General features: G+C 50.7%; 1 pseudogene, besides 14 other annotated features; it reads right to left on the minus strand.

The window, feature by feature from the left end:
* Positions 1 to 4412: a sequence feature (heterozygous, Esmeraldo-like haplotype).
* Positions 1 to 16766, minus strand: Tc00.1047053509473.10 (annotated as a pseudogene; the record flags this gene model as incomplete).
* Positions 4413 to 4785: a sequence feature (areas merged during assembly that could not be assigned to a particular haplotype. This can correspond to areas where the two haplotypes were merged or to regions with more than two copies in the genome that were merged during assembly.).
* Positions 4786 to 18352: a sequence feature (heterozygous, Esmeraldo-like haplotype).
* Positions 16766 to 16792: a microsatellite.
* Positions 16840 to 16874: a microsatellite.
* Positions 16988 to 17009: a microsatellite.
* Positions 17239 to 17259: a microsatellite.
* Positions 17668 to 17757: a microsatellite.
* Positions 17946 to 18004: a sequence feature (CT-rich).
* Positions 18005 to 18032: a microsatellite.
* Positions 18033 to 18082: a sequence feature (CT-rich).
* Positions 18146 to 18218: a sequence feature (T-rich).
* Positions 18273 to 18299: a microsatellite.
* Positions 18312 to 18344: a microsatellite.

Raw genomic sequence — 18352 nt, forward strand, 5'->3', positions numbered from 1 at the left:
ACGCGCAAAGTAAACTCCGCCTCCATAACATATGTTCCCACGGTAGAGATTGTATTTCAAAGAAGTAAAATATACTGAATTCATCCTGTGTGTAAACTGCACCTCCAGAAAGAAGTTCATCGGCAGCCGTTCCATTCTCCCAATTTAGGTGCATCACAACCGTGGCTCCTGGATCAGACGTCGGTTCTCCGGAGGCATTTATGAGAGCCACAACCGGTTGCGGGGAACAGGCTGACAACGCCGAGCAACTTGGCCTGACTGTGAACCTTGCCCCAGTGGCCGTTCTCACAGAGACGCTGAGATAATTTGGCAACAGTATCGGTGTAAAACCCGGTTTCGTGTAACAGACTGCATAAGTGCCCGGGTTCGTGACCACTGTAACGTAAAGACTGGTGCTGCCATCGGGACTGGCACTTGACACCGCCGTGTATTTCCCATGTGCACAGATGTCACTTTCTGCAACAGCGTCTGGATGGAGAAAAACCAACGCCGCCTCATCGCTTGCACGCAAACCACTCCCTCGGAACTCCAGTTCTATTGGCGTATTCGTCAGTGCAACAGAGACCACCGTAAAACTCAGCACCGTGAGATCCACCTCAAAAGAATTGGGTGTAATAAGAACCATGGGTCCCGTGGACGCCACCGCCTGGAAACACAACGCGTAAGTGCCAGGGCTCTCAAATAACAGGTGGTAAACAATGTCACGAAGACCATATCCCGACTTAGAGGCTTCCGCCGTAACACGTGGAGTATAGGTTGAATTGGTACAGATATCGGCAGGTATGGATCCAGTTGCCGGAACACCAACTGCCACGAGCTGATCGTCCTGCGACAAACCACGTCCTTGTAAAATAACGGCGGCAGTTGTGCCTACTACAGGTGCCACTGGGAAAACAACAGACGCCACATTTGTTAAGTGAACCACCGGTCCAGCTCGTGATAGGGGCGGGAAAATGGTTGGAAGCGCGGCACCTTCAGAGAGATAACAAAGGGCGTAAGATGCCACAACATTCAACCGGGTTTTCCACACGCTGCTTTGATTCACTTGCGGCTGCAGTACAATGCGATCCCCTCCAGTCATCGTCGCTATACATGCCAGTGCGACCTCTTTCATGGTGGTGTCTTGAGTGATGTTGATAGGAGTGAGCCAAAGTTCTTCCATCGCCCCTGATACAGTACCCAATCGACGTACAAGGTGAATCTCCGCCTCTTCAGAGGTGTAAACAGTGTTAGGCGTCATAAACCAATCGGAAGGATTGGGTGCTGACGCCACCACCGTGCCAACTATTCGGGCACACTCCTCGGTGGAGTTTTCACCGCAGGGGCCCACTCGGTGAGAGTAGCAGATATAAAATATACCTTCTAATTCAACAGCGGTGGTGACAACAATTTGGTCACCTTCAGTAACAAGGCTTATAAATATGTCGCTAGAAGACGCCGGCGCGGTCAGTCCAACACAGTCGTCCGAATTCGCCACGAGCACAACGTAGTCAAGCGGTGTGGGAACGACAGCGAGAGCAAACCGAAACAGCTGAAGTGCCATCGCGGGGACGGGTTCTTTCAATACGGGAGGTACCCCCTCCACGACCTGCATCACAGACTCTGACAACATTGTAATCACCCCTTCAGAGTAATAGCAGAGTGAAACTATGACACCATCACCTGTTGGAGACCCTGTACGAAGTAAGGCCACGCCATTCCGAACAACGGCAACGCCATGAGGGAATTGAGTAATTGATGGCTCTGGGGTCACATAATACGGGAAGTTATTGCATTGATGCACGCTGTAAAAAACAAGGCCCCCTTCCACGGGCGCCGTTCTCGCGTCAATGGTCCAAGTATTCATCTCGCCATCCCAAAGGGTTTTCACATTTTTCGCCGGTATCGCACCACATGGGTTAGCCGCACCCACCACCAACGCATCTCCAGTCATGACTTTGAATTGTCCACCGTTAAGTTTGTAGCATACCCAGTAAAAACCCACAGCAGGAGGAGTGAAGCGAACAACCTGTACCGAAAGTGTACCATTGGCAGTTAATGGATAGTTCACCACACTCGTCTCCTGCGCTATTGTCTGGCACGCTGCATCTGTCTGAGGGTTTCTGGAGGGTATAAACTTTACCTGATCGCTCTTTTCCGCAATTGGATCTGCAATGAGACCAAACCCCCAAAATATAGCACTGACGAGTTGGTTGGCTCGTAGGAATGTCGCGGCGGGATGCGTCGTGTAGTTCCATGGATTGCGCCCGATCACCACAGTTTCAAAGCCCCAAACGATAACGTTGCCGTTGGATTTCCAGTAACATAACGTATGGTTCCCACTTGTTCCTGCCGCAAGCTGGAATAACAGATTCCTGGGCAACAAATCCGTGCGGGACGGAGAAGTGATAATGACATCTGCGTCATGGCCTGGTACAAGGCAGGAGAGATCGCCGGTGTAAAATGCAACGCGATCACTTTCCGACAAAGAGGGTGAGTCCTCTGACGCAGTGAAGTTGAGTGTGAAGAGTTCACCTTCCACGGCGTTTCCTGGGGTCTGGACAACTTCTGCAGGATCACGCGAGCCAATGACCAGTTCACCATAAACACGTGTCCAAACATTATCTGCTGCGAGTTTATAACAAAAAATAAATTCTCCTCTGATGGTGCTGCTCATGTTGAACATCGTCGTTGTGCTTGTGGCGTTTGTCACGGTCCATCCATCTGCTGTACCGGGAATGGCGTCTCCGGTGTCTAATGCACGCGATACTACTTCACTCGGTGGGACGGATGCATCTGTACACAATTCAGACCTTCTAATGATCTTCACGCGATCCATTGCACCAAGTGAACTTCCTCTGAATAAAATTTGATTCAGCTGCTGCACCCTCGCAGGCCCATTCGACACAGTGAAGCTAAATGGGTTCGCTGGCTGGAGCAAAAAAACATTCCCTGGTACCTCGCTCCATGATCCATCCTCTAATCGGTAACAGAGACGAACTTGGGAAGCACCTCGGCTAGCAGGATTCTGCGCGGCGAAGAAAACCCGAATATTGGTAATCTCTGCTGTACCACCAACAACCTCTCCAGCATTATCGGGAAGATTCCAACAGGAAAAGAGATTCACCTTGGGCCGCAGCACGGTCAACACCGGGTGTCAGCGGGAGGGCATCTCTGTCTTGCGCGTTTCGGAAAAACGTCACGTCTAATAATTGTCCACGACGTGGCTGTGGCGGGGTGATAGTAAACGAAGCAGGGTTGTATCCACTGACGAGAAATGGTAGCCCCACATCTTCCACACTGCAATTTACCGATCTGTAACACGCGACATATGAACCACCCATCATGGGATCAAATGAACCCAATGTCTGCGTACTGTTTCCATAGACACCATTTAAAGTGGGATTTGCCACAAAACAGCGTCCTTCACGGTACGCAAAAGGCGATGAAAAATGAATTGCCGTGGCGGCATCAAAATTGCCATCGTATACGGGTCCTGGCGAGAAGGGGACGGGTGGAAACGCAGCATAAGGCGTTAACACTCCCAATTGAGGATTTGCAGCAAAAAACGTTATAATGACACGTTGTCCCGCGGCGATACTGTGTTGCAAAAGAACCGATGCAATAAGGTGCGGGGCCACATCAAATTCAGAGATGGTGAGATCCGTAGCGTCTAGTGGGACGGCAAACTGATTATTCGCGGAGTCTTTGAAGCACAGACGGAAGGATACGGTTCCGGGACCTAACAGAGCCGGGGGAAGAACAAATGTGGCACCAGCCGTGGTTACCGGTGTTCCTCCAATTGCCTGCGCTGCATCTCCGACTGTAATGGTGCCGGAAACAGTTTGGCTTCCGTCGGCATAAAGGCATTGATCCGCACCATTCACAAAACGGAACGTATCCATCAGAGTAAATTGAAATCCATCTTGTTGCGATGCTGTTACAATGAGGCTCTGCCCAAGGCGTAGACACCCCGTGAAGGTGCCTGTTGGCGATGGCTGCGTGAATGTCAGTTCAGTACAGACAGGGCTCCAATTGGCAATCATGCTATTTGGCCCACCAATGCGGTAGCATATTTTAAAGATTCCCGTTCTCGGTGAAAAGGCAATGACGGCGGCGTTTTCTTTGCCTTCAATGCTGACCCCAGACTGAAAGACGACACTTGAGTCCGAAATACAAGGAGATGCTTGTGGCACTACTCGCACCGCGTCAACGTCCGTGCGCAGGGTGCTCGTCTCTTCGGTTCCCACAATGATGGCTCGCACGTACTGCATCGCGCGCCAGCTCGGGCCCTTACCAGGGTCGGGGCGTGAAGTGGATGGCGGCAGGTCGCATTTCGTCACGGCAGAGGGAAGTACATCGATGGAGTTTGTCACCGGGGCCCATGTCCCGTAAGTCAGTTTGTAACAGACAAAATGGTTTCCCAATCCATTCGTGGGATCAAATGTCACAAAGACATGAGATGAGCGCGTCACATTGCTCGGATCCAGTACCGGCGCGGGCACTGTCGAGAAGGAAGTGTCATCTACCATAAAAAGTGCCATAACATCCGCAGCAGGAGTCGTATCAATAAAGGATTCAACACAGTTTTCCGGCAATGGCACAAACGTGATACGATCCCCTGCTCCAACGACATCACCTGGATCAGACGATATGTGTGTAAACGTCAGACGAATCGTCTGCATCGCACGAATGAGGTTGGCAGAACTGGGGAATGTCGTCAACTCCATATACGGCCGTACCCAAAGTTGATTGGATGATGTTGCTGGGTTCACCGTACCGACACGGGCGTAAAACGTGGACAATTGCGGAGAGAGAGCACACACAATAAATTTGCCCGGCCTCTGATTGTAGCTATACTTGAACTGAAAGACGTACAAAGTTGGAGTTACAGTACGTACATTCCCCCCAGTGGGAAACGCTTCCTGATCGGTGCATACCGTAAGTAGATTCACATACGGCACAAGCTTCACCTTCGTGACAGGGTAGTTTACCATGGAGGCATCCAGTGTAAACTGCAACTGTATCGTTTGTCCCACGTACGTTGGATCCGGGTTTGGAACGAACCAAAGTGGTGAGGCCTGAAGCGTCGACAAATAGCATTCGCCTGTCTTGGAGTGAATCTGTTCACATGTGCAAACAGTCCGTGCAACTCCATTATGCGTATAACAAATGAGGTACCTCGCGGACACCATGGACACGGGCCACTCCAAAGTATATGTCACAGAGGTTGAATTGAAACTAATGATATGAGCTCTGCCTGCTACAAAATCAGGGACATAGCCACTGCTGCAACTTGTCGCAGTAGTACCAAAAAAGGATACACGCCAACTGTCACCTGTAACATCGACATCAGGCTTCTTTTCAAATGTGATATTTTGTTGTTGACCAACTCGTACTGCTGTTTCTTGCACACACCGTATCTCACCCTCCTGTATAATTAATGGTGGTGGGATCAACGCCGCCGTGGCGTCACGCAGCCGGTAGCAAAGATTAACGTTGCCTACAACTAAAGAGGCTGCCGGTTTTGTGACAACACGCTTTGCAGTAGATTCCTCCTTGTCCAATTCGAATATAATGCACCTTGGACAGTCGACAGGATCGACGCCGCATGATTGTTGCGGCGGCGCAGACCATGCAGAGTCACCGGATGCATCCAAACTACCTAAGCTGTCCTCAAAGACTAGTTCAAAAGGCTCAGCGAAGACGGGATTCATACCACTGCTAGTTTTCCAGGTCTCTGGAGCCATCGGCAATACATTGATAATGCTCGCAACCACTGATCCACCCGCAATGCTCCACACCCTTGCTGCGGCACTGTAATAGCAAACTCGAAAATGTCCAGTGTGGTTAAAACTTCGGTATGCCAACGGATCCGTGCCATCTATAAGAGTAATACTGGAGGTCATTGCCTCTACATTAGGCGACACAGGCATATTTTCTGAAAAGCCGGGGACAGTATGCGTGTATTCGCATGCCACATCACGTTCTGGTGTAGTGATTCGCACGCGATCATCCGCGCTTGGCGGTTCCGAAAGTTGAAATGTCAACGTTACCTGTTGGCCCACGCGGGGTGGATTGGGAAATGTCCGCATGGACGATGGGTTAGGGCCTTCCACAACGACATCAGTAACGGGACCGGTAGCGGTTAGAGCAACATCTGACCACGCCATGCCTTCGTACCTTACGCAGACACGTGCAGGACCGGCAGTTTGCCATATCGGTACGCTGAGCTGTGTGTCGCTGACAATTGTGAGCAGCGGCTCCTGGACTCTGGCGGCCGTGAAGTTTTGACACCACGACTCTGGGCTGGAGTCATGGGCGGAGATGACTGCCGCACGCACAAGTTTCTTTCCGTCAGTGCCTTGTAGTTGAATCTGCACATTCTGTCCAACGCGTGCTCTGCCCACAGGCGGAACTAGCGTCAAACTGGTGGGGAGAGGGCTGTCGAGTGACAGTGGCCCATCTACTTCACTCCAGATGGTTCCACGGCGATAACAAACGAAGATCATCTTTTGCGCATTCTGGACAAACTGTGCAACCATCGTCAATGATGTCCCCTCCTGTGTGCTGGGGGTGGGGGCAAGAAAACTTGCGCGCCGCACAGATGATGCAGAGACGGGTGGCCACGTTGGACTGTTTGCGCATGGCACTTCGGTGAAAACAACGGCATCTGTTGTGGGGTTAAGGCCCGTACCGGTGAATTCAAAGACAAGATATTGCCGTTGCCGTTCAGTCCCCGCAGGTGGTTCGATGACATAGTCAGCAGGGTTCGGTGTCGTCAAAATCAATAATTGTGGCACTTCTGCCACGGTGGCATCCGCACGCACGTAACAAACAACCGCAGATTTTGCCGTAAGTTGCGATGGAAGACTGAAGATGTACGACGGGAACGCGGGGCCTTCAGCTGCTATTATTTTCGACTTCGTATCATCACATGCATGATTCGTCTGCAAGGTATCGCCGGGGTATTCAACAACAAAGGCGCTGTCATTTTCCGCCGCATCAGGAAATGTCATGCGAATATGAATCATCCCACTAAAGACGTCCGGAGGCACAGTCACGAAACTGGAGGGATTCGCAGGAAGCATCGTATTGGGCTCAGGAGGAAACGGCACCACAACAAACTCTTCCTGTCCATGCTCACGGTAGCACAGCATGAACAACATGGGGAATGAGCTCAGTGGCAGCGCACCAGGACCCAGTGAAGGCACATGACCTCGCCAGACGCTTTCGGTGGGGGTGGTACGCGAGACTTCTGAAGGGCCTGCAAGGATGCCGTTCGGATTCAAGGCGACGGTGTCCCAGCAAAGGCGACTTGCCTCGACGATCATCGCTGCGTCCTGTGGATTGGGGGCTTGTTGAAGCATGTTTATTCCTTCCGTGTCCTTATTGGTCTCCTCCATCATGCTGAGAAAGTTCCCCACAAAATCCGTCACGGTGACGAGTAGCCGCTGTCCTTGAAACGTTGGTATGGGCCAAATGCTGAAGGCAGCCGGCGAGTTATCAATCACCCGAATTGGCTGCAGCCCGACCTGCGCATAGCCACTGTCAAACACACGGTAGCACACGGCGTAGGAGTTGGCGTTCGTTATGCCCACTCGAAGTTTAATTTGTTCTCCTTTCGCCTCGACGGTCCCTTGCGGATTGCCATACGGCAGCACTGCAGCATTCCCGCTCCAGCAGCTACAGCCAGCACACGCAACCATCGCCATATCCCCAACTTGACTTGTGTAGGACGTGTAATCAAACGTGACTTCAGTGGCCCGTGCCCTCATTGGCGCGTTGCTCGTAATGAAACGCGATGGACCACCAGCCTGCACCTGAAACGGCTCCGACATAAGCGCATAACCCGCACTGCCATAGACAAAGTAACACACACCATATTCCCCGATTTCCACCACAACATCACCAACAAGAGGCATGTAAAACCTACTTGTCCCACCCGACGTAGCATCCACCAACGTCCCCACAGCCACCGCGTAGCTTTCGTCACAGTTTATCCCCTCCGGAAGAATAAAGACACGATCTAATGCCGTTAAGTCAGTGCCAACAAAGGTGAGTGTCGGCCGTGTGCCCACACGTGGGACGAAGTTTGTGCTATACTTTTCCGGGTTTGTCTTTCCAACGTAGAACAGTGCCAATCGCACAAGTAACTGATTTACGCGGCGGTAACACACAGCCATCGCGACATTCTCCTTAAGGGCCTGTGTAAATTCCAGTTCCACAAGGGTGTTATTTACAAAAGTTTTGGTGTACACGGCGGAAGCCAGCGGCGTTGGGTTAAGCTTCTCGCCACATCGTTCATCACACCGCTGTGAGGCATCTACAACATAAACATCATCATTCGCCGAAAGCTGCATGCCGTAAATCAGCATTTGAAATTTTTCAGTGTCTGGTTTAATCTGCCATGGCACCGTCACGACTCGTACCGGGTCTTGTGGGGCAACAGTGATCATGGATGGTGGCACCACACGAGCCACGGCATCTGCAGCAAGACGAAAACATATCTGGTAATTTGTAGTTGTGTGTCCATTGGGCAATAATGCCAACCACATCGCCAAATCACGTGCCACAAGGCTTAGTAGTACAGGACGTATAACACCCTTGGCGGTAGCGGATCCTGCAGCGCCGCAAACAACATCGGTGGGAAGCAGCAGAAACTCATCCATGTCGGAGAATACAAGCTTAGGGTACGCAGAGCTGGCAAACGAGAAATTAAAAGTCACTGTCTCCAAAAAGAATGGACGAGCCTTACACACAGAGGTCTCACTTGGAAGCGCAGGGTAGATGGAAAAGGTCAAGAGTTCGCCATTATTGTTCGTCACAATGGCGTAGTTCGAGTTGCCTCTCCCTTTACGGTAGCAAACGTAGTAATCACCAAGCGATGCTTCTGTACTGCCCGTGAAGAGGTCAAACACGGTCGCGGCATCTGTACTTACCGTCGTATTCGCTTCTAGTGTTACGGATGCAAATGCTCCCGTTGGTGCAGCGCACGGGTTACCCATTGCCCCTTGACTGACTGGGACGAGACGCACGGTGTCAGCCAAACTGAGACTCCTGCCGCTGCTGCTTGGAAATGTCAATGACACATTGTTAGAAATGAATGAATACGATGGAGTAAAGGAACACGGGTCGCAGGATGCCACTGTGAAGATCTGCTCGTGTTCAATGCGCGGGTCTCCCTCCGCTGCGTAGGGGCCAAGGTACAACTGATACGCACCCGACTTCGGAAGTGCAACCGTAAATGAATTTGCTGTGGCCGCATTCTTCACGTAATACACAGGCGTTATATATGGCGGATTTGGTGCACATTGTGGCTGCGGGGCAGGTGCAAAGCCCACATAGTTCACCCTCACCTTTTCTTCTTTGCTAGTGAAGGACATTTCAAATGGTTCATATGGTCGTGGTGCCGAAGGGGTGGCCGTAGGACCTTCAAAGGGGCTTGCGAAAAAGACAACCGGCTCAAAGAGATAAGACGGTGGAGGCACACGCAACGGAACTTCGGCCCATGCACCATGCTCAAGACGGTAACAAACTGTCACTTGTGTCGCCGCCAATGCACAGATTCCATATTTGGCAGTCGTCCTGCTGCTCCCAGCCGCGATGCGCGCAAGTCTCCCGATGTCTGGACTTCCTTCAGCATCTGCAGAACAATCAAACCCGGCGACACCACTGCCACGTTTCACAAGTTTAATCTCATCGTTGGCGCCAAGCAGTCCGGTAGTAGGGCTGTCCTGAATGCGCAGCAGACCCACTTCCCTCACATAAAACGGCACCGGCTGCACCGCGTACGCGTCAGGGTGCGGTAAACCAACCGTAAAGTCGTTCAAGTCTGAGACCCACGTCCACCTATTTTGCAGCGGGGCACTCTGGTAACAAAGGATAAAAAGTCCTGTTTTGTTCACACGTGGTTTGTATTCCGCCAGTGTTGGACTCAACTCATTCACCACACTCCCTCTTGCCCCATTTCTTTCTTCTGCATCCGCGTCTTCTGCCTCTGCCGTGCATCGTGCACTGTGGTTCGTCCCCTCCTTGTCACCGGTGATATCGACAATCTTCACATGATCCCTGTTGCTTAATGCGTTGCCACGAATAGTGATGTTGAGCTTGTCGCCCATGTACGCGGGGGATGGCACCACCACATAACTCTGCGCACCCGTGAGGCCAACGGAAAAGAGAAAACCACCCACCGAGTTGGGCACAGGGAAGAATGAAAGCTGATCGTACACAAGAAAACAGACACAAAAGTACCCTTTTTCCAAAATGCGTGGTTGCACCGTCGCGTAAGTGTCGTTTGTTGGTGTGAATTCGGCAAATTTGGTCCTGCCGCCACTCGGGGGGGACACTCCATTCGCACAATCCGGCATCGTTTTCCCCCTTGCCACATTCGATGGTGCAACAAACACCTGCGCGGTGTTACCAGATATAACAGACGAGGCAAATATATTGTCTAACGCCACAAAGGCCATTTGAAAGGTCGCGCCCACCGCAATGATTTCCGGTACAATGTACATTATAGGCGATGGATTCAACACAGTCAACGGTGTGGCATGCACGGAGGCGGCATTCTGAGAATTCCCTTTAAGTTGTAAGCAGAACTGGAAGTGATCGGCTTGTGGAAACGGAAGCAGTGTACGACCCGTTTCCAGAATAACCTGCAGTGTTGTGTCCAATAAAATAACCCCTTGTGCCTCTGCCGCTTCTTCTGCCGTAGGACGGTAACAATTATCCACAATATCCACAGTTGCTGCGCTTTTAGTAAAAAATAGCTGGTACAGTTTTTCTCTGTGATATCCAGTGCTGTACGTCGTTGTCACGCCAATCGATGGGACCCACGCCCGCGGGAGTAAAGGTTGTGTCACGTATCTTTCAATCGGGGATTCGCTCACATGCACCATGGCGGGATCCTTCATGTCACCAATCATCTCAAATTTGTAAAATGCCTCTCCTTTTGTTCGATCAACCCGTCGCATACACACAAAGAGACTCTTTGCGGTGGTAACCATGACGATATGCAGATATGGGGCGATTATACCTGAGGGATTTTTAACCTTCACGGGTTTGTAATGAAACGATGCTGGAATGCTTGCCACTTCACTTGAAGGAAGCGGCGAAGAGCAGTCCATTTTGGTCGAAAAAAGCACTGCGTCCTTCTTACTGGCGGCGGGGTCTGAAGAAAGGACGGGGTCCAGTGGAACTTTCGTATCAAACATTAAATAAAAACGCTCCCCACTGTACACATCAACGGGACCACCGCCGTTTTTAAAGATGCCTAAAGGCGACTGTGTGGGGTAAATTGTCAGGTAAGGAGGAGTCATAACACGCACAGATGCACCATTTCTAGTCGATGTATAACAGACAATGTATTTCCCTTCCTTGGGCTGGTCGGCAGAGATGACCCACATTGTATTCACCCCCACCTTTACCAATTCACCACTCTTGAAGGCAGGTGCATCACTGCATGTTGGATCCGAACCACCCGTTACTAGCACCAGAGCGGCACGGTCTGTTGTCTGCAGAAAGTCAGGGAACCTTTTATCACCAATAAACGTGATCTGCAGCGTCCGTGAGACTTGTGGCTGCACAGGGACTGTTGTCCACACACTTGGGATTTGTTCCACCAGATGTAAATTATGATCAATCTGACCTTCTCGTGGTACCGTTGCAAATGTTCCACCTGTACGCCGGTAACACACGGTCAGAAATACGCCAACCAGCCGTGCGGGCAACGAAATCGCAGAGACAATTCCAGTGGGAATTGTAGCGGAAGGGTCAGCAACAACAGGAAATTCAGCGACGCTGCTGGTATTGTGGAAACCACAGTCGTAAAGCGTACCTTCTATCAAATGTATCGAGTCATTTTCCCCGACATCGCCGTTCAACAGCGGGAATGTTAACGTAAATGTCTGTTCGGGGAAAGGAAGGTCGGGCTGCGACGTGTACTCCGGCGGGTTTGCCGACGTGGTGGTGAGCAACGCACCGTCCGTATTCCGTACGACGCGAAAGAGTCCCAAATTTATCTGCAAACACAGCGCATACGTTCCTGCCTCGACAGTGAAACGAGCCCCAAAGTAATTCTGCGATAGCCGTTGAAGTTTCAGCAGGACAATAAACTCGGGAGACTTTCCGGTTTCGATGTAGTAAGGCATGTAGTTGCACTCCGTTTCTGCACTTATCAATTCAGCCGACGAAAGATCATTGACCGGTTCCCTGGCAAATGTACCCCCAACCATCAGTTCCTCATACATCGCCAAGACGTGATTCTCCGTGAAGTTCGCCGGGTCGTACAGGTAGTACAACTCACTAAGCACCAATATAACACCCTGAGGCCCTGCATGCGCATCATCGATCTCCGTTGTGGCGGTTCCACACGTATAGCAGACCGCATAGTTTGTTGCCCCATCTCCAGTGAAGCGCACCACACCAAGCCATTGTTTCCCATCCGCAGTTACAGTCGCAGTACCAACAGGAACGGTGACGGCCTCGCCACCGCATGTATTTTTTCGCACTGTCACTACATTCGCAGCGGCCAGGCCGTTTCCAACAACGGTGACAGCAGAATACATACCAACAGCCAGTGGATATTTATCAAAGAAAGCACTCGTCGGATTCGACGGTAATAGACGGAGAGGCGGTTGCTTTTCAATCGGCACGGGAGCCCAGGTGGTACCACTGCGCATGTAACAAAGCTGCAGGGTGCAGTATTGACCGGGATGATCACAAAAGAAGGGATCGGAAAGTAGGCCAGCAGCAAAGCGATGCTCACGATCCGAGGCATTCCACTCCGCCGTGGTCCCTAAGGCGTTGATAATTAGCGGGTTCGGATTTATGCTCGGCGCAAACCACTGACTCAGAGTTCCATTGCTCTGCAAGTCCCCCGTCGTAAGATCATGACAAGAGTATCCCATGGTCGTAAGAAGAAAGATCTGATCGTTTGTTGTCAGCCCGGTACCCACCAGAGTCAGTGTCACTTCAGAGACTTGATTCACAAAGATGTTCGTATGTGATGCCGTAAATGTCGAGGGATTTGCAGCTGCCACAACAAGACTTCCAGGCACACGACGACTGCTTTCCATCGAGGCACCGTAGCAGACTGTAAATGTTCCCTGCGGTAAATATTGGTTCCAAAACTCCACCAGCGTCACCGTCCGGCATGTGTCACTTGAGAAGGTGCCATCGACATTTACCCAGCAAGACGCCATGTTGCCTGGTACAAGCCGCACCGTGGTGCAAACCGTACAGAGACTCTGAGAACATGACAATTGCACCGAAGTGAATTGCCCAGCAGATGGCGACGCAGGTATGGTAGTAAAACTGACAGGATCGGCTACACCCACAGCCAATGGTCTCGGGGAAGCCGCAACCGAAGGGGTCAGTTCCTGGTAAAAGTTTTCAAGACGGTAACACACGCGGTATTCACCATTCTGATTGACCACCAGACGTTGAACATAATTTGTTCCATCCGACGTCGCCTTCCCAATGAATTCAACTTCTGCAAAAACCGTGGATTTATCCACCTGAAAGCATTGTTTTTCTGCGGGAATAAGACGCATGTCATTGTCGGTGCTCAATTGACGACAACCCGCACCCGTACAGCGTTGAGTGGCCGTCACTGTTATGGGAGAACCAACGCGAATGAAAACATCTGCACTGGTGGCCGTGTAAAACGTTGGCTGTGCCATACCAACAGTCAATCGGCCCATGTACGATGGGCTTCCGGCCCCGTAGGCATTGTAGCAGACAACATAGATGGCGTCGTAGTTGTAATTGTCCAGTCCCTGCGGGTTTTTCCAGAGAACTTCAGTGGGGGAGGCCCCGGGTGTTAACGGGACAGTTGGGTACGAAACAAGCGCTCCGACCGGACACTCGACACCGCAGTAACAATTGCTGCCTGACGCGAACGACAATTTAAAGCGGTAAAAGAACAACTCGTCATGTTCCGGCTGCAGTGCACTTGTGTTGGACGTGAAATTCAACGTGATGGGGACGCCGGCGCGAAATCCATCCGACAACGGCGTCGTTGCCGTCATCTCCGAAGGCAGGCGGGCCGCAAAGGTGAGAGAGCCTGTGTACGTTATGCGATTACCGGAACTCCATAGATAACAGAAGTACACCACGTCTCCCGTGTACCGGCGATGGGAACCACTGTAAGCTGCCGTCGTAGTCGTTGTGGAGGGGCCCGGAATGAGCGTCGACAGCAAAGCCGTACTCGGCACTGCAGTCGCAGGTGGACACACGCGCGGTGTGGTGGACAGCAGCGCGTCCCCCAACACCACCAGCACCGAATCGGTCGTGCTGTTGAGATCATGACCCCCAAACTTTGTTTGCAGCGACGCAAGCGCGACTCGCCATTGCTGGGGTGTGTGACTCTGCAGTGTTGGGTTAGCAGCGGCGGTCTCAAACGCAAAGGCAACGGAAGTTTCCCCCTGCCCGCTTGGTAGCACAGGAATATAGTTTTCCCCGTAGCTCGAGGCACACAGAATGTAGCTTGTGGTTGCCGCACCAGCCATCATGTTGACTTTATTCTCAGTTAAATCAGACGTGAAGTCATCTGCGTTCTGCCCAATTTCGCACGCCGTGGTAGTGACACCTCCGATTTTGCAAAATGACACAACACACTTGTCATCCATGCGGACCAGTTTCACAGCGCTATACAAGGGCGGCGGCGGCAAGAACGTCAATGTGACGGTTTCCTTGGCAGTGATCGGGGTAGTTGTCGATGTGTATCGCAGGTTAAATGTGCTCACATACAGATTTTTTGCCTCACATGTAGGCACAACAGGGATCATCGTTCTTGGACGTGCAATGGACCACGTGGTGGAGTCTGCAATCCGGTAACAAATCTGCAAACATTGCTTACCACTTCCAACCACGTCGTATTGGTACGTTTTGCCGGCTTCCAACTCCACTCCGTTTGCAATAAAAAACGTATTTACGGCGCCACCCTCACCGCAGGTTGATCCACTGACAAGAAAGTTGACGCTGTCCCTTAATGAAAGCCCCCGCCCATAAAACGTCACCATCCCCTTCTGGCCGGCGTAAATCGGATACGGGCGGATGGTGTAGATGGGATTACGACTCTGTGTGACAACAGTGCCATTTATGCGTGCGTAACTGTCCTGACCGCCCTTGCGGTAGCATATGTGCAGCGTCAGCCCCTGATTCAAAGGTGGATCTATTATGGCAACGCACTGTGGTTGATTCCCACCACTCAATTTGCATGGAAACTGCGGTATTTCCGGCAACAGGCCGTTGCAGTATAGAAATGTTGTCAAAAATGCATCATCTGTCGAAGCATCCAGCCCAGTCCCGACAAAGAAAAGAGTGATAGATTCCCCCGTGGACGGACTTTCCGGGACAATCGTAAAACTGGTTGGCTGCAGGATATCAATAACAAAATCATCCATCGGTGACGCCGGGTTCTTTCTTACAGAAGACCATAATAAACTGCCTGCATGGCGATAACATACAATACCTCGCATCTGTTGTGTGATGAGTTCTGGTGCAATAAACGTGACATTCACAAGAGTCTCGCTGACGGCCACAAGACGGATAAGCCTTAAATTGGTCAGTAACGGCGCCGCCGGAGACCCACATGTACTCCCACTCCGAATAACACGAACTACATCCCTATCTGTCAGGTCTCTACCAGTCAGCAGCATGTAACTCAACTCACGTGCCTGTGGCGCTGCGGGAGTAACGCTGTAGGAAGTTGGATTGGCCTCACCAAAATTGATAACTGGCGTAGATCTGTCGTCCGTCACAACCGTGTATGACATCTCCACACTCGTGCCGCATCCCACAGATGCATCGTAGCAATATGGAACGCAAATGGCGTAACCGTTGGGCGAGGGTACATACGGCACTGTGAAACTACCCGTAACAGACATCGTCATCACACCGCGCAGATTACTCAACAAAATGCTGTCTGGCGGTTGACTGGCGCACAACTCTGGTAGATTATCGGTCCCACCGCAGTTTGCACCGGTTCCCTTACAGGGGATGAGAAAAATGGTGTTGGCACCACCGAGCCCTTGATTAATAGGACGACCCGTCTGCGCTTGTTCACTAACGGTGAGGTTCACCAACTCAAGCCCACCAAATGCAAACTGTGGCTGCATGTTGTAGTGGTTATACACACTTGACCAGACCATTATGGGGGAGCTCTGATCGCCTCTACTAAGCCACGTCAAGTACGCCTTCCCCTGTGTAATGTAGCAGATGAGGTACGAACTGCCAACAGTAAAGACGCTGCTCTTCACGACAATCGTGGAAAAGCCCAAAAGTCCCATTCCATTGGACGCCGTTACAGTAAACTTGTTTTCTGGGTTTCCACTCCCCGCCGGATTGCAGGCGGGGTCATTGTTATTGTTTTTTTCAACAAAATAAAATGTATCCCCTGTGCGTATCGGCGGATCACCGAGAAAAATATTACTACTGAACCGCAGCTGCGCAGTTTGATAAAGTGAGAGCTGCAGAACGTTGGTTGGCACAAACACAAGGGCGGCCTCGGCCACATTCCCGAGGATCGCCACGCCAAGGCACAACAATGTCAATAACACAACAGTAGCTCGAGAGAACACCAATTTCCTCCCTCCTCTTCCTCTTCTTCTGTCTTCTTCGTGTCGCTCCATCGTTAATGTAACTCTATTATTCGTTGAAATGACGTCAAAATTACACCAGCGGCATCTTCTCCTCCTTCCAGCATGCGTGCCACCCCCTGCCTTCGAAATCATTCCACCAGGAGACAGACGATTGAACGCCACCTTCTGCGAAATAGTCATCTCTCTCTCTCTCTCTCTCTCCCTCTATATATATATACAAGTAATTAATTAAATATATGAAGAATGGGAACGATCCCTCCCTCCCTCCCTCTCTCTCTCTCTCTCTCTTTGTTCTTTTTTTTTCGTCCTCTGCTCTCTGTCAGCTCCAATGTGTTTTCTGTCTCCAGGGGCAACAGGGAGACGGCGGTGGTCGTGGGGCTCCGAAGTGAATACACACCGGAAAATAAATAAATAAATAAATAATAAGCAGGCAGTAGGACTGCAATATTGATGGCGATACAAGTAAGGCGCCGTCACACCCCTACAGATGTGAAACAACAACAACCAAAAGAAAAAGGAAGGAAGGGACAGACCGGGGCCGTCGAAAAAAAAAAAAAAAAGAGTGGGGCTGCAAACGAGGGTCGGGCAAACACCGAAAAGCGGAAGCGGCACTCGACTCGTGTTATCACCCAACCCCCCAACCCACTCCCCTTCTCTCTCTCTCTCTCTCTCTTGTCAATGTATGCGCGAATGTACCGACCCTGCCGTGTCTCCTTCTCCTCCACGGATCGCTCTGTCTTCTGATTGCAGAGGTGGCGAAGTTATCGGGACTGGCTGCTGTCTACACGTGGAACACTTCCCCTCCCCCCCCCCCCACTCCTTTCTTTGTTTTGTTTGCCGATTTATTTGTGTTTCAATTCCAACTTCTTTTGCTCCTTTTTTAAAATTGTTTTGGTTTGTGTTGTTTCTTCGCCCCCCTTTCCGTCTATGATTTTGTCGTCTCTCCCTGCAGGGCGTATGAATACGATGCTGCGGGCCCTGCTCTTCCAACCTCACACACACACACAAGTCAAATAATTGAGTTTCTCAACTGAGAAGAGACGAGGCTGGGCGCCGGCCTCTCGTTATGCCTGCTTGTATAATATAATATAATGTATGTATGTTATATATATATATATATATGTGTGGTGTATGTATATATGTCTATCTATATATCTATATGTATGTATATTCAATATAAATGCCCTTTACTGCTGCAGTGAATGAAAAGGAAGATGAGGCAACAAAACAACAACAAGAAAAGATTTATAGCACAACACACATGCATGCGTCAGAGGCAGCACTCACGTCATTACATCCAGACATCGACACACACACACACAGCGAGAGAGAGATCGACAAAGCCATGCACCCAAACCGCCTTCTCTCCTCCTCCTCTCTCTCTCTCTGTCTGTCTGTCTGCCTTTTTCTTCACCCTCCCATCCATCCATCCATCCATCCATTCATTACATGTTCATTTCATTTCGCCCACTTCTCTTCACTCCTTCTTTCCCTCTTTTCCCTACAAATCCAAGTTCTCCTCCCCAGTCACCGGCTCCACCTCTCCCTTTTAAAACAAATTTTTTATTTTTTAATTTTTATTTTAGATTTTTCTTCCTTCTCTCCGCTACTTTTATTTTCCTTTTTTTTTTTGTGCGCGCACAACCCGCACACATGCACCCACTTCCCCCCTCTGCGTATATAAATATAAATAAATAAATAAATAAATAAATATATTTAAACATGTCTCTCTCTCTCTCTCTCTCTCTCTCTCTCTCTGTGTGTGT

Source organism: Trypanosoma cruzi, genomic scaffold (assembly GCF_000209065.1).
Source record: "Trypanosoma cruzi strain CL Brener 1047053515925 genomic scaffold, whole genome shotgun sequence".
NCBI classification, from domain to species: domain Eukaryota; phylum Euglenozoa; class Kinetoplastea; order Trypanosomatida; family Trypanosomatidae; genus Trypanosoma; species Trypanosoma cruzi.